Source organism: Lygodium microphyllum, chromosome 7, assembly GCF_053477565.2.
Source record: "Lygodium microphyllum isolate KBCC chromosome 7, Lygodium_microphyllum_v1.1.10, whole genome shotgun sequence".
Lineage (NCBI taxonomy): Eukaryota > Viridiplantae > Streptophyta > Polypodiopsida > Schizaeales > Lygodiaceae > Lygodium > Lygodium microphyllum.
Window position 1 is genome coordinate 31,585,580 of NC_141141.1, and position 23,004 is coordinate 31,608,583.

Genomic DNA, 23,004 nt, shown 5'->3' on the forward strand with positions numbered 1-23,004 from the left:
GGCTGGCACCGGGAACTCCTCGTGCAAGGATGCTACTATGTACTCCTTGCTCCCCTCCGGTATGTTCCTCCAATGATCCAGGACGTTGTGCCGAAAAACTTGTTGGCACAACTCCCTCATGCGAGCCATCACCCTCCTCCCCTCATCATTCATTATGATAGCTCCTGACCTGCCATCCACTAGGTATCCATAATCCCTAGGAGTGTGCCTCGTATGGGCCCTCTCCCATCTCCGTCCACGCTCCTGGGCATATCTAGGAGACCCCTGAACATCCGGTGTACCGACGGGGGTACCCTCTCCCGGAGTGCCACTGAAAGGGGTGCCACCAGAGGGGGTGCCACCAAAAGGAGTGCCACCAGAGGGGGTGCCACCAAAAGGCGTGACATCTGTCGACGGCTGCGCAAAAGCCGGAGTAACTGGAGTGGACGTCCCCACAGGTGTGACAAATGCTGGAGGTGACCGAGCTCTAGCTGAACGACGAGACGGAGACACCGCGTCCGTGTCTCCACAGCAGCACCCCCCTGATCCTCCTACAGTCGCAGTCCCTCCCTCTGGCCCAAGTCGCGAGCGTCGAGATCGTCTGCTCGAAGCTGAAGCATCTGATCGCACTGAAGCTGATCTAGCAGAGCGCCCTGATGAAGAACGAGACAGCTCCTGATCTGCTATCTCTCTGAATCTCGCGAGCTGATCTGGAGACATATGTGCCATCATCTCCTGAAACTCCTCATCGCTCATCCCTCGACTCATCCTGAAAATATCGATACCTGCAGAGATAAAAAATAATGTTAGAATAATCAATTGAGACTATACAAAGCGCATTAATATAAATCATTTTTGAAAAATCCATCTTAAAATGCATATCTTATCTACCTTTATGGAATATCTAAACAACGAATTGAGTAATACAATTCTCCAAGAATGAAGTATTCTATGGTCCCATGTTAATCTCCTGACATAACTCTGCATACACTGGAAGGTCGATAGACATGTCACCACAAAAGAACGAGTCTGCCTCGTTCTCAAAAAATTCTACGACTTCTGTATTTCCATCATTGTTAGCCGATGCTCCCCGCCTTGCGGATTCAATAGAGGTATTTCTCAAAGAGACAGACCGTCTCAACTGCTCCCCGCCTTGCGGATTCAATAGAGGACGTCTTAATCTCTTTCTGTGAGATCCATTGCACCAAAGTCGACAGCTTGTAAATGGCCCCGCGAATTTCTGGAGTTAGGCATCCCGCGATCGCGATCGGTAGGACAAACTGCCACAAATGAGAAAGCATTAAGAATAATGGTCACTTTTCAAATTTCAAAATGTCCACGCTAATTAAAATCCATTCTGTTCACAAACCTGACATATCTTATGCCAATCATGGGATTTTAGCCCAGACATTTGGTCATCTTTAGAAAATGCGGACCTGAGAGAACGCATCATACCCGTCGGAGTGCGGATAGACTTGATTACTTGCTTCACAATGCGCTCTTCTTTGGTAGACAAAACCCAGGGAGCGCGAGGAAGCTGCACTCCCCCTTCAGCACTCGACTGCGGCCAAAGCGCCTCCATCTTACCTACCTCCTTTAAATCCATTCGTGACCCTATAGTGTCTCTCTTTCCTGTGATGTGGTCCCATAGCAAGCTGCCCACATTTTTGAAAATATGCATGGGATCCAACAAGTGGTTGACCTGTAAGTGGGTCCAATATGGCAACTCGTAGAAAACTGAGAACCGTCGCATTCCATTTGGATGTGATTCCGGGTTTACCATTTTCAGCTCGTACCAGCTTGCAGCGTTCATACGTGCTGGAGGTCGTCCAAGAAAACCTTCCCTGAGTTCATGATCCTCCGGCAAGAAAGTGACGTGTCCTTGATATACCATCTTCTTCATGGTTCGTGACCTTCGGGAGTCTAACTGTGGCCCACACAATGGACATGCATGATAACCTGAGGTAACGAGACCTGCAAGGCGATCCACGACCTAGTGAATACTTGATTGAATGAAATAACATATAGATATTACCGGCGTGAACAAAGGTCTGCTCACCTGAGCACTCTCCCAATCCCGGAAAGTCATGCATCGTCCACATGAGAATGGCTCGAATGTTGGCTGACCGCCGACCATCGCGCCTGCTCATATCTTGCACCGTGACCCCCTCCTCCCACAAAATCTTAAGCTCATCGACTAATGGACGAAGATACACGTCCATATTTTTTACTTTGTAGCGGCCCGGGACGAGCAAGCTAAGGATGAGATGTCCTTTCTTCGTAGAAAGCCATGGAGGAAGGTTGTAGTTGACAAGCACTATAGGCCACACACTGTAAGAAGTCGAGCGCAGACCGAATGGGTTCACACCATCCATGGCGAGACCGAGCCGAAGATTCCTTGGCTCTCGCGCAAAGCCTGGGAAGGTAGAGTCAATGTGGCTCCATGCGCGCGAATCTGCTGATATTCGTTGCACTCCATCCGTAGACCTATTCTGCACATGCCACGTTGTCAAGCTTGCCATGGCAGACGTGCGAAACATGTGGTTTATGCGGGGGATGAGCGGAAAGTGTCTGAGGACTTTTTGAGGGATGGTCTGCCCTTGCAAGTCCTGTCGATACCTGTGAGCACCACACTTTGGACATGTCTCCATAGTCTCGTATTCATCTCGAAACAATATGCAGTCGTTGATACATGCATGGATGTTATTGTAGTCCATGCCAAGCTTCCGTAAAACATGTCGTGCATCATCACGAGACTCAGGCATGGTGTTTGCAGGTGGCAATATATGATATTTCAATAACCTGAAAAAATCATAAAACACCTTGAAAAATCCATCCATATTTACAATAATACTATTTAAAAAAAAAACAATGAAGTCTGTATGCAAGGTACCTGAATAACTCAGTCACACTCGTATCGCTCCAACCGTATTTTGCTTGCACACTTAAGAGTGCAAGCAATGTCTTCAACCGAGATACTCGGCACCCATCATATAATGGTATGGATGCTTCCTCTCTAAGCGGGTCAGATGTCTCAACATCCATGGGAATCAATGCATCGATCATTGCCTCCATCTCAGGCTCCAAGATTGTAGGCAAGTCGGGAAGGTTGTCTGTCTCCTCTGGCATTGACGATATAGATGGGCCTTGCGAGTGGTCTATTGGCTCCTGCCATCCATCCATCGCACGTCCACAAACTCTTCTAATTGGCCGCAAAGGGTGCACTCCCCCTTGGGTCGAGACATCACCCCCCTGGACACAAAATTTGCCAACAAGACCCAATCTTATTGTGTATGGTTTTCAATTAGCTTGAGAGTACAATGCATGAAAAATGCTAACTTGAAAATACCGTTTGCTGAAAATCTGCAATCGCCTGATCAATAATCTCAGGTTGAAACTCGCCAAATCGTCGTACGTGTTCTATAGACAATCGGCGTTTTCGTCTAATTGCCAACTTGCATTGAGAGCAAGGACATGGGACACGCTGATTAAGATACGACTCGCGGTCTTGAACAATAGGACCTTCTTCGTTTGCCATCTTATCTACATTACAGCAAACGAGGCTTAAATGGATAGCTTTATGGAGATGTACGTCAACTTGCAAGTTGACCATAAACCTTGCATTGTATATAGTAGTCGAGAGATTTTCCGATGTTATATCTCGGCCTTGTATCATGCTCAACGATTTGTTTGTCCCGGTAGATAAGTTTTTGTTATATCTCGGCTTTGAGTATAAGTAATCCATTTTAAAATTAATGCGCGCCATCTATGAAATTTTACAACTATAGTAATAAAATTTATTTCAATCAATTCTACTCATAGTCATAAGACCTGAGAGAAATTATCCTATACTCAATTTAAGGGATCTCCACTTCTATAACAATAATTTTGGGTTAATTTTGATGAAGTACGTGGCCGTATGCAAAGCACATTGCATACCATTATCGATACGTATATTATCTTAAATTTCATTCCCTTCCCTCTCCCTCTCCCTCTCCCTCTCTTCCTCTCTTTCTCTCTTTCTCTCACCCTCTCCCTCACCCTCTCGTTCTCTTTCTCTCCCTCTCTCATTTCCTCCCTCCTCCTCCCTCTCCCTCTCCCTCCCTCTTTCTCCCTCTTTCTCCCTCTTTCTCCCTCTCCCTCTCCCTCGCTCCCTCGCTCCCTCTCCCTCCCCCTCCCTCTTTCTCTCCCTCTCTCATTTCCTTCCCCTCCCCCTCCCTCTCCCTCTCCCTCTCCATCTCCCTCTCTTTCTCTTTTTCTCCCTCTCCCTCTCTATCTCTCTTTCTCTCTCATTTCCTAAACAAGCAAAAAATAAAGTGATTTAAATATCCTCCAAGCAAAAGGGAGAGGGAGAGATACAATGCACTCTCCCTCTCTTTCTCTTTCTATCCCTCTCTCATTTCCTTCCCCTTCCTCTCCCTCTCACTCTCTTTCTCTCTCATTTCCTCTCCTAAACAAGCAAAAAATAAAGTGATTCAAACATTAAACAAGCAAAAGGGAGAGGGAGGGAGAGAGAGAATGCACTCTCCCTCCTTCTCCCTCTCTTTCTCTTTCTCTCCCTCTCCTATTTCCTCCCCCTCCCTCTCCCTCTCCCTCTATTTCTATTTCTCTTTCTTTCTCTTTCTTTCCCTTTCCCTCTCCCTCTCCCTCTCTTTCTCTCTTACTCTCTCGTTTCCTCTCCTAAACAAGCAAAGAAGAAAGTAATTTAAACATTAAACAAGCAAAAGGGAGAGAGAGAGAGAGAGAATGCACTCTCACTCTCTTTCTCTCCCTCTCCCTCTCTTTCTCTCCCTCTCTCTCCCTCTCCCTCTCCTTCTCTTTCTTTTCCTCTCCTAAATAAACAAAAGAGAACGATTTAAACATTCAACAAGTAAAAGAAAGAGAGAGGGAGACTCACCAATGAGATATGGCGAGCGTGGGCGGCTTCTCTTTGCAACGAGGGCTCCTCCTCTCCTTCGCGAACAACGACGGTGGCGGTGGCGGTGGCGGCGGCGGCGGCGGCAGCAAGTCTCTTCCTCCTCGTCTCTCACAAAGCCTTGGCTCTCTCCCTCGCTCTCGCTCTCAAAAGGCGAAGAAAACAAAATGAAAACGGCGCTCTGGTTTCGGCCGCGCTTTTTTTCCCTGCGGCGTCGCTATTGGCGTCGCTATATGCGTCGACGCATATAGCGACGTCAATAGCGACGCCAATAGCGACGCCGATAAACGCCGTCGCTAATCGGCATCGCTATTGCCCCAGTCCCTTGTAGTGTCCTCGTCCCCCGAAAGCTCGTCCCACCACAAAGGAGCATCGAACGGATTCTACAGAAAAAGAAACAACATATCAATCCACCATACAATAATGCATTCAAATATCTCATGGTAACTACGGACAAGAAAGATGAGTGACTTACAGGGCCGCCGCGTCTATACAATCGGTCGATCAATGCATTGAGACCGTGTCTCTCTGCATATCGAGTCTCAAGGCCTTGCAGATCGCGATTTGTAATGGAGTGCTGCAAAGAAAACAAAATACTAACTATTAGAAACATGATTGTCAGTACAAAGAATATTTCAAAAAAAAAAAAGCAAAACAAAAGAGAAACTTACAAAGTCCTCCAAATATGTCCTGTGGCCGCCACTCCCAAGATGATAGACCACTCTGGCCTCGAGTCGTGCCCTTGCCGCCTCCCGCTGCTGACTCCAACGTCCTGGCTAATCTGTAGCCTCCTCCCTCAGTCGGCGCCAGTCGTCTGCATCTAACCACTCAGGCTTTGCAGCCCCACTCTTGATTGCCTTGTGTCCGTCGGATCGTCTATGTGACATGTATGCACGCATGCAATCCATCATCCAGCCTGTAGAGAATCTATCTACTGCGGCTGGCACCGGAAACTCCTCGTGTAAGCATGCTACTATGTAGTCCTTGCGCCCCTCTGGTACGTTCTTCCAATGATGATCCAGGACGTTGTGCCGAAAAACTTGTTGGCACAACTCTCTCATGTGAGCCATCACCCTCCTCCCCTCATCATTCATGATGATGGCTCCTAACCTACTATCAACCAGGTATCCATAACCCCTAGGAGTCTGCCTAAGATGGGTCCTCTCCCATCTCCATCCACGCTCCTGGGCATATCTAGGAGACCCCTCTACATCCGTGTACCGACAGGGGTAACCTCTCTCGGAGTGGCACTCAAAAGGGGTGCCACCAAAGGGGGTGCCACCAAAAGGGGTGCCACCTGCTGACAGCTACGCAAAAGCCGGAGTAACTGGAGTAGACGTCCCCATAGGTGTGACAAATCCTGGAGGTGACGCAGCTCCAGCTGAACAACGAGACGGAGACACCACATCTGTGTCTCCACAGCAGCACCCCCTGATCCCGATGCAATCCCTCCCTCTGGCCCAAGTCGTGAGCGTCAAGATCGTCTGCTCGAAGCTGAAGCATCTGATCGCGCTGAAGCAGAACTAGCAAAGCGCCCTGACGAAGAATGAGATAGCTCCTGGTCTGCCATCTCTCTGAATCTCGTGAGCTGGTCTGGAGACATGCGTGCCATCATGTCTTGAAACTCCTCATCGCTCATCCCTCGACTCATCCTGAAAATGTCACCTGCACTGATAAAAAATGGTGTTATAATAATCAATTTAAACTATACAAAGCACAATAATATAAATCATTTTTAAAAAAATCCCTCTTAAAATGCATATCTTATGTACCTTTATGGAAGATCTAAACAACGAATTGAGTAATACAATTCTCCAAGAATGAAGTATTCTATGGTCCCATGTTAATCTCTTGACATAACTCTGCATACACTCGAAGGTCGATAGACATGTCACCACAAAAGAACAAGTCTGCCTCGTTCTCAAAAAATTCTTGGACTACTGTATTTCCATCATTGTTAGCAGATGCGGGCTCCAAGCTTGCGGTGGCCTCCACCCCTTGTAATATCGACCCCTCTATTTGCATATTTTCTTCATCTATGCCCAGAATATCGCTTTAATCATATACTCTCGCACTTCGAGGAGTTGAAGGTATAACATACCAACATCGAGGTTGTCGGGGGTTTGGATAGAAGATTACATGTTCACAAACACATACAAAGCGAGTTCAAACCATTGTAACATAAACCATGTCGTATTACAATTAGCAAGCAAATGACTCTATGCACCTGTTCACAATGGGCCGGCAACACAAAGGTGTCGCGCAAATCCGTCCATTTTTTTTCGGAATCTATTTCGAGAAATCTAGATGGACCTCGTCGAACTATTGCTCCAGCTCCTCCAAGTACCACTTTGAACCACTGCACATCGAATAGTATCATGGAGAAGCTACGGTAATCCACCGTAATAATACTTTGCAAGTTTTCAAAATACTCCATCTCATCCACAACCGTGTTTGGATCCATTGCTCGTCACCGGCTCTCTTGCTCGAACCTTGCCATGACACCATAGTCCATTGTGGAGCGCATTTTGTCCATACGCTCCACGCGAAAATGCCGTCCGCGCGACTACGCTGCACTATATATTTTGTATTGTACATTGAAATACTCAAATTAGATGTCGCATATAAAATTTAGATACGACACATTCTAAACCCCTCATCACCTTTGGACTACATTCCCTCGAGAACTCCCACTCCTCCATTGAGACCTCTATCCCTTCGCTGGATGCTGCGGTCAAGGCTCCATGCAACCATCGTGTTGACATAAACCGCGGCATCTCCTCCATGCCTTCGGGATATAGAATCGGTCGATGATGCATACTGCGTCGAAATTCAGCTCGCGCTTCCTCTCGATCTTGCCTTGCAATCTGGTACTTAGCGAGCCACGTCTCCATGGAGGCATGGTGCAACATACAAAAGCGATTCACCTTCTCTTCCATTGAGGCATCCATTCTTTTTTCTACCCCATTTCCAACCACCACATCTCCAGTCAGTCTATCATCGTCCTTCAGCGTCCATAGCATTTCATTGTCTGGTTCCACCGTTGGTAGCCATTGTGAGATATGCACTAACGCCTCTAACACCAACCAACCTTCCGCCATGCTACCTTCTAGACGAGCTCGTTGTCGTACAAAGCCTTTCAGGGTTTTCATGAAGCACTCCATGAAGAACATCCATCGCGTATGGACAGGTCCAGCAATCTCCACTTCGTCCACAAGATGCACAAGAAGGTGAACTTGTATCGTGAGCATGCTAGTGGGCAGGTATTTCTCAAAGAGACAGACCTCTCCACTGCTCCCCGCCTTGCGGATTCAATAGAGGACGTCTTAATCTCTTTCTGTGAGATCCATTGCACCAAAGTCGACAACTTGTAAATGGCCCCGCGAATCTCTAGAGTAAGGCATCCTGCGATCGCGATCAGTAGGACAAACTGCCACAAATGAGAAAGCATTATGAATAATGGCCACTTTTCAAATTGCAAAATGCCCACGCTAATTACAATCCATTCTGTTCACAAACCTGATATATCTTATGCCAATCATGGGATTTTAGCCCCGACAATTGGTCATCTTTAGAAAATGCGGACCTGAGAGAACGCATCATACCTGTCAGAGTGCGGATAGACTTGATTACTTGCTTCACAATGCGCTCTTCTTTGGTGGACAAAACCCAAGGAGCGCGAGGAAGCTGCACTCCCCCTTCAGCACTCGATTGCGACCAAAGCGCCTCCATCTTACCTACCTCCTTCAAATCCATTCGTGACCCTATAGTGTCTCTCTTTCCTGTGATGTGGTCCCATAGCAAGCTGCCCACATTCTTGAAAATATGTATGGGATCCAACAAGTGGTTGACCTGTAAGTGGGTCCAATATGGCAACTCGTAGAAAATTGAGAACCGTCGCATTCCATTTGGATGTGATTCTAGGTTTACAATTTTCAGCTCGTACCAGCTTGCAGCGTTCATACGTGTTGGAGGTCGTCCAAGAAAACCTTCCCTGAGTTCATGATCCTCCGACAAGAAAGTGGCGTGTCCTTGATATACCATCTTCTTCATGGTTCGTGACCTTCGAGAGTCTAACTGTGGCCCACATAATGGACATGCATGATAACCTAAGGTAACCAGACCTGTAAGGCGAGCCACGACCTAGTGAATACTTGATTGAATGAAATAAAATATAGATATTACCAATGAGAACGGAGGTCTGCTCACCTGAGCACTCTCCCAATCCCGAAAAGTCATGCATCGTCCACATGAGAATGGCTCGAATGTTGGCTGACCGCCGACCATCACGCCTGCTCATATCTTGCACCGTGACCCCCTCCTCCCACAAAATCTTAAGCTCATCGACTAGTGGACGAAGATACACGTCCATATTTTTTACTTTGTAGCGGCCCGGGACGAGCAAGCTAAGGATGAGATGTCCTTTCTTCGTAGAAAGCCATGGAGGGATGTTGTAGTTGACAAGCACTATAGACCACACACTGTAAGAAGTCGAGCGCAGACCGAATGGGTTCACACCATCCATGGCGAGACCGAGCCGAAGATTCCTTGGCTCTCGCGCAAAGACTGGGAAGGTAGAGTCAATGTGGCTCCATGCGTGTGAATCCGCTGATATTCATTGAACTCCATCCGTGGACCTATTCTGCACATGCCACGTTGTCAAGCTTGCCATGCCAGACGTGCGAAACATGTGGTTTATACGGGGGATGAGCGAAAAGTGTCTGAGAACTTTTTGAGGGATGGTTTTCCCTTGCAAGTCCTGTCGATACCTGTGAGCACCAGACTTTAGACATGTCTCCATAGTCTCGTATTCATCTCGAAATAGTATGCAGTCGTTGATACATGCATGGATGTTATTGTAGTCGTTGATGAAGTACCGTAATGACAATTAGCTAGGGTATCATTTTCTTTTAGTCCTTCCGTTGACTAGTTGGTATGATTTCTAATTTGTTATGCCTATAAAGTTAATACAAAAACAATGAATTATGCATATCACAATTAGATCCCCTACTTGGATATTATGAAGGACATGACCAATTTTAAGCCATCTTAAAGAGTCACCAATGTACGTGGCCCATGGCAAAGCACATTGCATACCATTATCGATAAGTCTATTATCTTAAATTTCCTTCCCCTCCCTCTCCCTCTCTTTCTCTCCCTCTCTCTCCCTCTCCCTCTCTTTCTCTCTTTCTCTCTCATTTCCTCTCCTAAACAAGCAAAAAAGAAAGTGATTCAAACATTAAACAAGCAAGAGGGAGAGTGAGAGAGAGAATGTACTCTCCCTCCCTCTCCCTCTCCCTCTCTTTCTCTTTCTCTCCCTCTCTCATTTCCTTCCCCTCCCTCTCCCTCTCCCTCTCTTTCTCTCCCTCTCTTTCTCTCTTTCTCTCTCATTTCCTAAACAAGCAAAAAATAAAGTGATTTAAACATTAAACAAGCAAAAGGGAGAGGGAGAGAGACAATGCACTCTCCCTCTCTTTCTCTTTCTCTCCCTCTCTCATTTCCTTCCCCTCCCAACACCATATTGGGGAATATGGGAATTTTTCATAAGTTTGGGACACATGGTTAAATCTTTGGATTTGTCATAACTTGAATACTATAACTGCAAATCAAGTGCTCTATAGCTCAATAGATTCCGCTTTTCAAGCGCTTTCCAATGATAGGTCACATCATATGGTTTTGAGAAAATTATGGGCATGTTATCCGGGTGCCACCTTTTTAGTATTCAAAAAATGGGAATCGCAAGATTCCCAAACTCACTAATATTGTGTTTCCCTCTCTTTCTCTCCCTCTCTTTCTCTCTCATTTCCTCTCCTAAACAAGCAAAAAATAAAGTGATTTAAACATTAAACAAGCAAAAGGGAGAGGGAGAGGGAGAGAGAGAATGCACTCTCCCTCCCTCTCCCTCTCTTTCTCTTTCTCTCCCTCTCTCATTTCCTCCCCCTCCCTCTCCCTCTCCCTCTCTTTCTATTACTCTCCCTCTCTCTCCCTCTCCCTCTCCCTCTCCCTCTCCCTCTCTTTCTCTCTTACTCTCTCGTTTCCTCTCCTAAACAAGCAAAAAAGAAAGTGATTTAAACATTAAACAGGCAAAAGGGAGAGGGAGAGAGAGAATGCACTCTCCCTCTCTCATTTCCTCCCCTCCCTCTCCCTCTCCCTCTCCCTCTCTTTCTCTTTCTCTCCCTCTCTCTCCCTCTTCCTCTCTTTCTCTCTCATTCCCTCTCCTAAACAAGCAAAAGAGAGTGATTTAAACCTTAAACAAGCAAAAGAAAGAGAGAGGGAGACTCACCGATGAGATATGGCGAGCATGGGTTGGCTCCTCTTTGAGATGAAGGCTCCTCCTCTCCTTCGCGAACAACAGCGGCGGCGGCGGCGGCGGCAAGTCTTCTTCCTTTCCTTCTCTCACGACGGTCGCTCTCTCCCTCGCTCTCGCTCTCAAAACTCGCAATGGAGCAAACACGAAATGAAAACCGCGCTCGGTTTCGGTCGCTTTTTTTCCCTATGGAGCGTTGCTATTAGCAACGCCAATAGCGACGCCGCTATCCGCCGTCGCTAATCGGCGTCGCTACTAGCTCAAATCCTTGTAGTATACAAATCTCTTATCTATGAAATGTATAAGTAAATTAACTTGATTAATTTGATAAGGCCAAGTTTTCCTTCCATGGACAATGTGGTTGGCTATATTCTACTTCAAGGTTATAGGAACTTACAGAAGTCAATGGAGCATCCTAAAAATGACAATACTCTAATTACTATATCAAGTCACTTCATGTACATATCTTTGATTGATTGATGGATAATATGCCTTTCTCTATCTCTTTTGTATACACCTTCATTGGATTATCTCTCTCTAGCTAAAAACCATTCTGCTTTATCCACCTATTGATACTTGCATGCAATTGTAAGTGGGATGGTCTAGTAAGTCACTACATATGTGCCAATTAACTTGCCAATGTGTTATCTCTTATCCTCAAGCTTTGTTATATATGTCACCACATAGGTCAGTTGATTCCCTAAATGCATGCATTGATACTTACAACATGGAGGCAAACATTTTGATATTGAAAGACTAGGAAAGTCATGTCATGTTGATCCAAAAACAACCAAAAGCTAGCATCTCATCAATTTAATTGTTCCTGCGCGTCTGTAAGAGCGTCTAATAGGCATTATCCACGCATATACACGCGCAATTACATGCACTTATAGACGCGCTACGCAAGTATAGAAAAATTTAAAAACAGTTATGGCTTTCTTTTCAAACCTGTGCTTTCATGCGTTTTTTGCGTATTTTCTGCAGTTCGACCTCGACATCACTACTCCTGTCTATCTATCACTTCATGAAGACAATGAGGCAAGGAAATAAGAGTAAAAAGAGAACAGGAGGAAACAAGAGCCAAAGAGTAAAGAACAAGAGCCAAACAGCAAGGAAGAGAAGAAGATTCAAGCAACTTACCAAGGGAAGGGAGAAGGAGGACAAGGAGCTTGCAACCTAGCCGCCACCCATTGGAACAAGCAAAGAATGTGAGTTCTTCTTCTCTCTCTCAATCTTGTTTGCTTTCTCTGTCTGTTTGTCTCTCTCTTCTCTCTCTTCACATGCTGGATCCTGTCATCTATGGAGGTTTTTTTGCACGTTTTTTAATCAAGTTTGAAAAGAAATGGTCTGACTGTGCACGTCTGTCAGCGCGTCTAGATGATTGTGTAGATGCAGGTATAGACGTGGAAATAGACGCGCTGAGAGACGCAGACAGAGATGCAGATATAGACGCAGCATGTAATATGTTTTATCTGCATAGGGTAATATGATTTTTCTTGTGTAGATGTGGAATCCTGGATCCTCCAGCACCCCATTCAACAAGGAGCAATTCATGGGGGAGATGACCAATTATCTTGGTCGCCCTCCCACTGCAGATGAGGTTTTCAGTGTGATGTCTGGGACACCTATCACATCTTTGCCTACATAGGGATCAACTGAGGTACATGGATCAGCCAAAGCACGTGCATCTACAGAAGCACGTGTATCGAGTGAGGTAGAGAGTAGTACCTGTCGAGGGAGGAGGGAGAGTCGTGCGGGAGGACGAGGAGGTTGAGGGCTTTGTGGGGGTTGCCTAAGGTGGTGGCTCTCAATCACCCTCACCGGAAAATCAGAGAGGTGAGCCTCCACAAAAGTACTACTTTGTCACTGATGTTGGTGGTATCTTGCATGACTCTGAGGGGAGGAAAGTGATAGCATACTTGAGGAGTGTCGTGCATACCACATAAAAAGATTGCATGATTCCCTTCAAGTACCAAAAAAATGGTTTGTGGCAAGAGGTGCTGTGGGCAGTACATAGAAGGTACCCTAATCCCGAGAATTCATGATTCTCAGATGATTGGGGATGGTCAAAGGTGAGAGACGCGCTTCATAACAAGAGGTCTCACCTTATGACGCGCGCCAAGGTGTCACTGCGGAGACAAGAGCAGGGGCGCCTTGGATATGGCCAACCACCCAATTGCCACCACAAGGAGTGGAAAGAGGCCAAGAAAAGAGTGGCGGAGAAAATGACAAGTCGCCAGCATGCAGAGGCGTGCCTATCCAGATGGCAACCATGGGATCGTCACATTATGGATCGGGTGGCAGAGAGTCATGGGAGGCTGACTTTGTAAGTATTATTTGATTTCATTTTTTAAATTAAATTTTGTAATTTATTTCACTTCATTATGTAGTGTGTTTTAATACGTTGTATGTTCAAATTGTTTTGTAGTATCATATCGTTGGTAGGATGCCTACTCCTAGAGAGGTAGGCTACCATCGAGGTCATAATCGGGCGTCCACTTGGCAGCATTTCTACGAGGAGGGACTCATCACGGAGGAGCAATATAATCGCGCCATGAGGATTCCACCACCAAAAGAGGTATGTTTTATTTTTTACATGAAAAGTATAGATAACTCTAATTTATTGTTTGTAATGGTATTTATATACCTTAATCCTTTGTGTAGGCGAACCCTGATACAGTTGAGGATAGCGAAGGGGGGACTAGTAGTAGCGGTGGCGGCAACGGCACAGCGGCATAGGCAGCGGTAGTGGTAGCGATGATGATGCCTCTTCTGAGGAGATATAGAGGAGCCCCATGCATGCATGCCTCCCCTTGGCTTGTACTTTTCATTTTTGATATGTATTACTTGTCAAGATTGTGGGAGAGAAGGAAGGAGTCTCACTTGTAGCTTTATTGCTTGCACAATGGGGGAATATACACACAGGTGGAGGCTGAAAACAATTTTCCTCTTCTTAGTTGTGTAAGCCAAAAGAACTCTAGTACATAGAAATAGAAGAATCCTATATATGGGTCTCAAACCAAACTCAACTAACTAAGGTGGCATACTAACTGAGCCATGAACTAGAGTAGATAAGGATAGCTGTCATCTAGCTATTATTCATGGGCAGTATACCAACCGCATCTACAACTAACAAGTCGGTGACATAAATGCACAACGGTCACCCTGGCATATCACGAGTGGAGCTCGATATCTCAACACTCCCCCTCAAGCTCAACCCCAATTCCTGCACACCAAGCAGGTCTCTGAACTTGCACAGCTTCTTTGCGCCCAATGCTTTCGTGAATATGTCAACTACCTAATCCTCTGTGCTGACATAAACTAGATCAATAAGACCTAATAAAACCCTCTCCCACACATAGTGATAATGCACCTCAATGTGTTTTGTTCTAGCATGATAGACTGGGTTATTTGCCAAGTGTATACTTCTCATGTTGTCATAATAAATGACAACTGGCCCATCTGTAGGCTGATGCATATCATATAGTAGCTTATGCAACCAAGCTACCTCACATGCAGCCATTGCTGCGCCCTTGTACTCAACCTCTGTGCTCAACAAGGCAACTGTAGGCTATTTCTTGCTGCTCCAAGTGACTGCAGCACTCCCAAAAGAGAACACATATCCACTGGTAGATCGTCTATCAGAAATACTACCAGCCCAATCAACATCAGTGTATCCATGCAACTGTATTTGAACCCCAGTCTCATAAAACAGTCCATACTGCAATGTGGACTTCACATACCTGAGTATGCATCTAGCCGCATCCAAATGTGGTTTCCTTGGAGCCTGCATAAACAGACTTACCAATCCAATAGCATAGCTCAAATCTGGCCTAGTAATAGTCATATAAATCAAACTTCCTACTATGCGTCTGTACATAGTAGGGTCTTCCAGAAGCTCACCCGCATCTGCGCTCAGCTTCACATTCTGCTCCAAAGGAACTGAAATAGGCTTACAGCCTGTCATCCCATATTTGGACAGCATGTCCAATCCATACTGCCTCTGCAAGAGCCGTATCCCACTTGGTGATCTAATCACCTCAATACCCAAGAAATAATGCAGCTCTTCCAAATCCTTCATCTCAAACTTCTGCTTCAATAGCATTTTCACATGAAGGATATCTTCATCACTGTCACCTGTCATAATCAAATCATCAACATAAATGACAAGTAGCATAATACATTTCTCTGTTTTTCTCACATAAAGTGAGAAATCTGCCTTGGAAATCTGAAAGCCAATAGTGACAAGATACTGTCCTATCTTGTCAGACCATTCCTTTGATGCAGCCATAGCAATGACTGCTCTTAGGATTGCCATCCTTGCAACCGGACTAAATGTTTCTTCATAATCAATGCCATATTTTTGTGCATACCCCTTGACTACTAATCTTGCCTTGTATCTGTTCACAGAACCATCTGCATTGTGCTTCACCTTATAAACCCACTTACAACCAATTGCATTCTTATCTTTAGGCAAAGGTACCAATTTCCATGTAGCATTTTTTTCCAAGGCATCCATTTCTTCATCCATGGCTTTCTCCCATTTTTCTTTTCCCATGGCTTGCTCAAAAGAAGTGGGTTCTGGTTCATGTATCACTTTGACTATATAGGCATAGTGAATGGCTGTAAATCCATCATATTTCAGCCTATCCACAGGATACCTAGCTCTAGTAGAATTGCGCAAAGTAGGTTCACTCCCAGGTGCTCTCAAAACATCCCTGGTCTTCCTTACTCCAGGTGTAACAATAGAAGGAATACCCAACTCATCATCAATGCTCTATTCTGAGCCACTGGATTCACCATCCACATAAGAATGACCTGCATTCACATCAAACATGGGCTGATCTACCTTCTCTTTTTCTTTTCGTGATACCTGCATACCATTATCTGCATTGCTTTGAGAAGATTCTCCTGATCTCAATCTATCTGTCCATGGCGGAGAATGTGAACCACTGCTAGAGGACGCTCCAGATCCACTAATATCTTGTGATTGCTGCTGTGAATTCTGTGCAGCATTACCATTTTGTGCATCTACATTATCAATCACATTTACTGGTTTATACCAGCTACTCATCTCGTCAAAAACAACATCTCTGCTCACTGTAAACTTACGAGTAGAAGGGTTATAGCATCTATATCCTTTTTGCTACAGAGAGTAACTAATAAAGATGCACTTCTCAACTTTTGGATCCAACTTGGATCTTAACTCATCTGGCACATGAACATAGGCAATGCAACCAAAAATTTTCAAATGAGAAATATCTGGTTTCCTACCAGTATACCTCTCCTCTGAAGTCATCCCATGTATTGCTACAGTGGGAGTCATGTTCATTATGTAGACTGCTGTAGCAACTGCTTCAGCCCAATAAAAATCTGGCAGGTCTTTTTCGTTGAGCGTGGCACGAAATACCTCTCCAATATGCCTGTTTTTCCTTTCTGCAATTCCATTTTGTTGTGGGGTATGACTGCGTGAATATTGCTACTTTATGCCATGCTCCTGCAGAAACCTTGCAAACTCATTTGAGAGGTACTCTCCCCCTCCATCTGACCTTAGGCATTTTATTTGCAGGCTTGTTTCTTTTTCAACCATAGCTTTAAGAGTTTTGAAATGCCCAAAAACTTCACTTTTCATTTTCATAAAATACACCCAAACTTTTATGCTATAGTCATCAATAAAAGTAATAAGATAATGACAGCCTCCAAGAGATGCAGCTTTAGTAGTCCACACATCAGAGTGGATTAATTCCAATGGCTTCTTACTCTCTTGAACATGTCTAGGAAATGGTTTCCTTGCCTGTTTTCCAAACTGACAGGCTTCACATACCTTATGCATTTCTGCAACCTTGAATTTAGGCAATCCTGTAACAATATTTTGGGCTTGCATTGATTTAAGTCGCTGTACATTAACATGACCAATGCGTTTATGCCAGATATCAATATCTGCAACTACACCGATCCCATGTGCAAACATTGCTGCACTCAATTGAGGCATGTCTACATCCAACGTAAACATTCTGCCCTTCTTCTTTCCTTTTGCTATCAAGCGACCTTTATTTTTCATATCCTCAACAAAGCATCCATGAGAATTAAATCTGACCTGCAAGCCCTGCTTAACCATTTGACCAACAGAAACTAGGTTCTTGGTGATATTCGGGACATGCATTTCTTTTTCCCATCCTGCATAGACAAAGGAATTTTTCCAATCTGCACAATAGGATGTGTAGTATCATCACCAGTCTCCACAAATCCTAGTTTTTCCATTTTCCTTGCATCCTGCATCCATTCTGCATGACCTGTCATGTGGTTTGATGCACCTGAGTCAACATACCACACATCGTTGCTTTCTTCTACACTTGTCACAGAATTGGTCATGTGCTGCACCATAAACAAATGCTCATTTCTGTCATCACCCTGTCTACTAAAAGATGTATAATTTCCTTGTTGTAATTTTCCATTCATGATGTCATTATGCTTTTTATAACAGTCTTCAGCCATATGACCCATTTTACCACAGTAGTAGCATTCAACATTGCTGTTTGCATTTTGGCCTCTTTGCCATCCACCACGACCTCTTTGGCTCCCCCTGCCTCTAGAGTTACCACGTCCTCCTCCATAGGACTGGTTTTCTTGAGTTTGCTGCATATTATAATTTCTACCACGGCCTCCAGATCGGCCTCCTCTACCTCTGCCTCTACTTCTTCCAGCATTTGAGTAGAATACAGCTTCTTTTGAAGTTCCTCCTGAAGAAGATGCACCACCATTTCTCTCCTCCTCAGAAATTAGAAGAGCAATCAACTCCTCAAAATCAGGAAATCTTTCACGGACGAAAATGGATGTTCGGAACTGTGCATAATCCTTTCCTAGACCCTTCAAAGTCACAGAAACTAAATCATCATCTTCCACTGGCGACCCAATGGAAGCAAGTGCATCTGCAATCTTCTTCACCTTCATGTGGTAGTCATTGATGCTCATACTTTCTCTTTGCACATTGTGCAACTCTTGCTTGAGCTGCATTTTCTTGGCTTGCGTATTTGTGCTATACATTTTTGACAAAGTATCCCATGCCTCCTTTGGCGTACTTGCATCCTAAATATGTACAATCATAGAGTCTGAAATGCTGATAGACAGCCAGGACATAACTTTCCTGGCTCTCTCATGCCATGCTTTAAATGCCTGCATTTGCTGTTGATTGGGAACATCAGGAAGAACTGGTTCTTCTTCATTTCCTGCAACGAATTCCCAATATCCTTTTCCCATAAGAAAATTTGTCATTCTGAACTTCCATGCTTGGAAGTTATTCTTGTCAAGCTTTTCAGTGACAATCTGTGAAAGAGAATCAGACGCCATTACAGAACACTGCAAAAAATTCTATCACTGCAAAGAATACAGCTTCAGCCTCACAAGGGCAAATCTGCAAAACTGACGAAAGTGGTATTTGACTACATGGTCACTTCCTAGTGACGATTTTGCATCAACAGGCAACAAGGATGATTCTGTAACTCCCAATGTCTCTGCGCACAAGCATACGATGCAATTTCTACAGTAACTTTTTACCGACCTGTAGAACAGTGGTCGGACAGCATAAAACAGGGCCTTTTCCTAAGTGCGTGCAGAAAACTTCCGCCTCCAAAACAGGCCCCGAAATAGCCTCAAATCAAAAAAACAGAGCAACCAAGGGCTAAAGCCCTTGCCCACAGCATATACTGCCCTCTTGCTACACCGTGAAGGGCGTCTCAATTTGAGACAATGCACTCTTGCACTTTCCGACTGTGCTACCTGCAGAGACTTACTCCCAAGACAGAAAAATGAAAGCAACACTGGTCCTCTTACCAGAACACCGCGAACTTGGCTTGCTTTCTTGAGCTCCTTACCACGAACAAGGCTCCGATACCATGTCAAGATTGTGGGAGAGAAGGAAGGAGTCTCACTCGTAGCTTTCTTGCTTGCACAATGGGGGAATACACACACAGGTGGAGGCTGAAAACAGTTTTCCTCTTCTTAGTTGTGTAAGCCAAAAGAACTCTAGTACATAGAAATAGAAGAACCCTATATATGGGTCTCAAACCAAACTCAACTAACTAAGGTGGCATACTAACTGAGCCATGAACTAGAGTAGATAAGGATAGCTGTCATCTAGCTATTATTCATGGGCGGTGTACCAACCGCATCTGCAACTGACAAGTCGGTGACATAAATGCACAACGGTCACCCTGGCATATCACGAGTGGAGCTCGATATCTCAACATTACTTTCAGCTAGTGCTTGCGACCATGACCATGCTTGAGGTCACAAGCACTAGAACTCATAATGTAAAAACGTTTCATCTATATATATGAAATTTCATGTTCTACATACATTGTTTTATTTTCAGTATCCAATCTTCGAAATAATCTTTCTCTGTTTTTCCTAAGCATACAATTTGATGTTGATGGGGGGGGAAAAAAAAAACAGAGAGCCACATGCTCTCTAGTTTTTTTTTCATACCTCTGTTTTGCGCGTCTATCAGCGCGTCTAAATTGTAGGATAAATGCGCGTCTATTCTCGTCAAAAAAAGTAAACGCTTTTTTAGACGCGTAGATACACGCGTGTATAGACGCACAATATGAATATATCCACTTTTTTTATAAATAAGATTATATATTTACGTAGTGCGTCAATACGCGCGTCTATATGTGCATCTACGTGGGCGTGTAACTCTGACTATAAGCGCGCTTTTAGACGCGATACTGTAGACGCAGAGGTAGACGCGGTAATAAACGCGCCCGACATTTTTTTTCACAGTTCAAATATTGCGTCTGCAAGTGCGTCTATGGAGCCTTTTTGTTGTAGTGAATGCAAGCACATCATCTTTCTTGAACTTGCAACCATACCCACTAAATGCTCTACATGTATTTAAGAAACTCCATTATCTACACCCAAACATGTCAATGGTGTATAATCAAGGATTAATAATCCTATGTTAGAGACTAAGAAGGACATGTACCAATTGAGTCCCATAGATAAGAGGAGTTTTCCTAGCATGAGTTGCTTATATTTACTACTGCAAAGTAGAACATTGTAGAAACCACATGTACCATAATGCACACCCTCTACTAATGATCCCCCAAGAGTGGATTGCACCCATGGAGCTACATCTTGTGGTGGTGGCATGTTTCGAGGAAAAGAGACTTATATGATTGCTCTTTGTGAATATTCCTATAAAGGGGAGAAATTTGTAGTAGGCACTTTCCACTTATTCCTACTCTCAAGGAAATCTTCATGCAAGGCATCCAAAAAACAAGCTGAGCTTCAAGGCAAGCTTGAATCTTGATGTCCTATAGATCGCTTAGGATCCACATCAAAGTAAGGCATGCTATCTTTTGGCAGATTCAGGAAATTTCTCAGAGCGATGATACATTTCGATACTCGATTGTCGCCATAATACCAAGGGGCGATTGCTCTGAATTGAGAAGAGATCAGAGTCGACAGACAAACTCTGATCTCTCTCTCTCTCTCTCTCTCCTTAACTCTGTGGAAAGACAGTAAGGCTGATGCAGAATCACAGTAAAACAGTAAAACTGTAGACGTCAAAATGCAATGCAGTGAAGAGAAGCTCCTCAGATTGCTATGACACTGAATACGCGCAGATTCTGAGAGTCCTTATCTGTGTACAGAGACAACAAGGGTCAGAATAGACGCAAGTAGTAAAGTAGCTCAGATGAGTTAAACTCCAGAAATGTTGGCAGCTCTCCGCCCAGCGAATTAGATGGCGACTGCAACACGTAAATTGGAAGCTGACTGGGCACTCAGACAGATCACGTGCAGCCAGGGTGGCAGTGCTCCACTAGACACACGTGCACACACACCAACTACACACACATACGCACCCACGCACACATGCATGAGTACGCGCACACACATAATCATGCATGTACTATGTATGCATGCATGCATGCACACACACACATATATGTGTGTATGTATGTATGTATGTATGTATCAAGATAAAATTGAAGCTCTAAGGCAATCAATATTTTTAAACTTACACAATGTGATACCTAATATATGTATGTATGTATTCAATATTTTTTAAGGGAACCAAAATATGGATTACATAAGAACTTACACGATGCGATACTTAATATACATCTAGCATAGTTCTAGCACCATTCCACTATTCATTCTCCATTTTGGTTACAACTTGGTCGATTCTGACCTACTATGCTAGATGTTGGAGTGCTAGCCCATTTCCATTCACAATTAATCTATAGTTAACCTTTATTGCCATATTGCCTTTTGTTATCTATTTTGCATAGTATGGAGAAGAAGAATGAATGAGAGAATGAAAAATAATTTGCCCTCTGACACTTGTTATTAGGCCTATAATCTTTTGCTATGGATTTGATGACAATGATGCCAAGGAATTGATTGCTTTGAACATATAGAAATGAATCCACTTGTGGGGCAATGTTAATGATTGGAAGCAATCAAAATGAGGCCATCTAAGCAAAATGCACATGTTAATTCAAAACCAAAGATAAAATATTATAGCCTGAACAAGTTGTTGAACACAATGTGCCTTCTAAAGCTGCATATTTTGGTTTTAGACTCCAAACAATTATACTCTTCTCAACAAAGCTCGGTCAAGTTTCACAACTGGAAAGCACTATCCAAGAGCCACGTCTTTGCAACCTTTGAAAGGTTAAGGTATGAGACTACCTAACACATTTGATGGGCAATGTTTACATCTCTAACATAGCAATAAGATGTCTAACACAATGCTTGGGACTATAACAATGCCAATCCCTCTAGTATTGGAGGATCCCTAACGTTGATCGTAATGCGACTCAACATGGTTTTGTCTCGCAACTTATTAATCCTCAAGCCAAAGAGGAAGTAGGGAAATTGGAAGCACTATTATATGAACATGATATGATAAATATAGAGAGGCCTCGAGTTCTTAGGTTGAGTGAGTTCATCACAAATTTCAAATTTCAATACTTCTTTCCCCCTAGAGCGTATATTTTAATAAGTGATTTTCATGCTAAATGAAGGGTAAAAACTTCCCATCCTTTCTTGATAACCTTCCCAGCTGGTCAGGGTATCGCTTTAGAGGATAGCCCAACTACCAAAATAATCCAGCCAACAACCAGCCTTTTTCATATAAGCGAGCCATCTCACCAAGCTTACATAGGCATTGACAAAGTTCATAAATAGTTTGTAATATTTGACATGCAATAAGGGAATCTAGGCTTCCACATCGGAGTTCTATGACACCATGATAATTCTACCACAATTGCAATCAAACAAATTACTTGGTTTGCGGTTAAGTACAGTTTAATCAAGTGGGCTGGCAAGGATGAACTGAGACTTCATGCCTGATGTAAATCTTACACAGAAGGGAGAAGAAACTAGGGGAATAGGGCCAGTAATGATGAGTTCAGAGTTCATGCTTGATGTAATTTTCATACAAAGGGGAGAACAAAACAGGCTTTGTTACTGAGAAGATTGCTTAGGTAGCAGGAGGGACCTAGACTTGTAGAAGATGGGGGCAGATAGACTTTGATGAAGGTTGCTAATAAGATTGATTGCTGAGGTAGCAGGCGAGATCTAGAGTTGTACAAGATGGGGCCAGGCTTTGATGACAGGTCAAATTGTAGCAGATTGTTTACAGTATGCAATGGCGCTTTGGATGCCATTGTGTGCATCAGAGGAGCTTATAATGGATGATGGGTGATGGGATTTGGATTGGTGGGCATCATTGCTGCATTTCGGGGCGCCTTTCGCGCGCTTGAGGGGGAAAGAGTTGGCTCTCCAGAGCTGA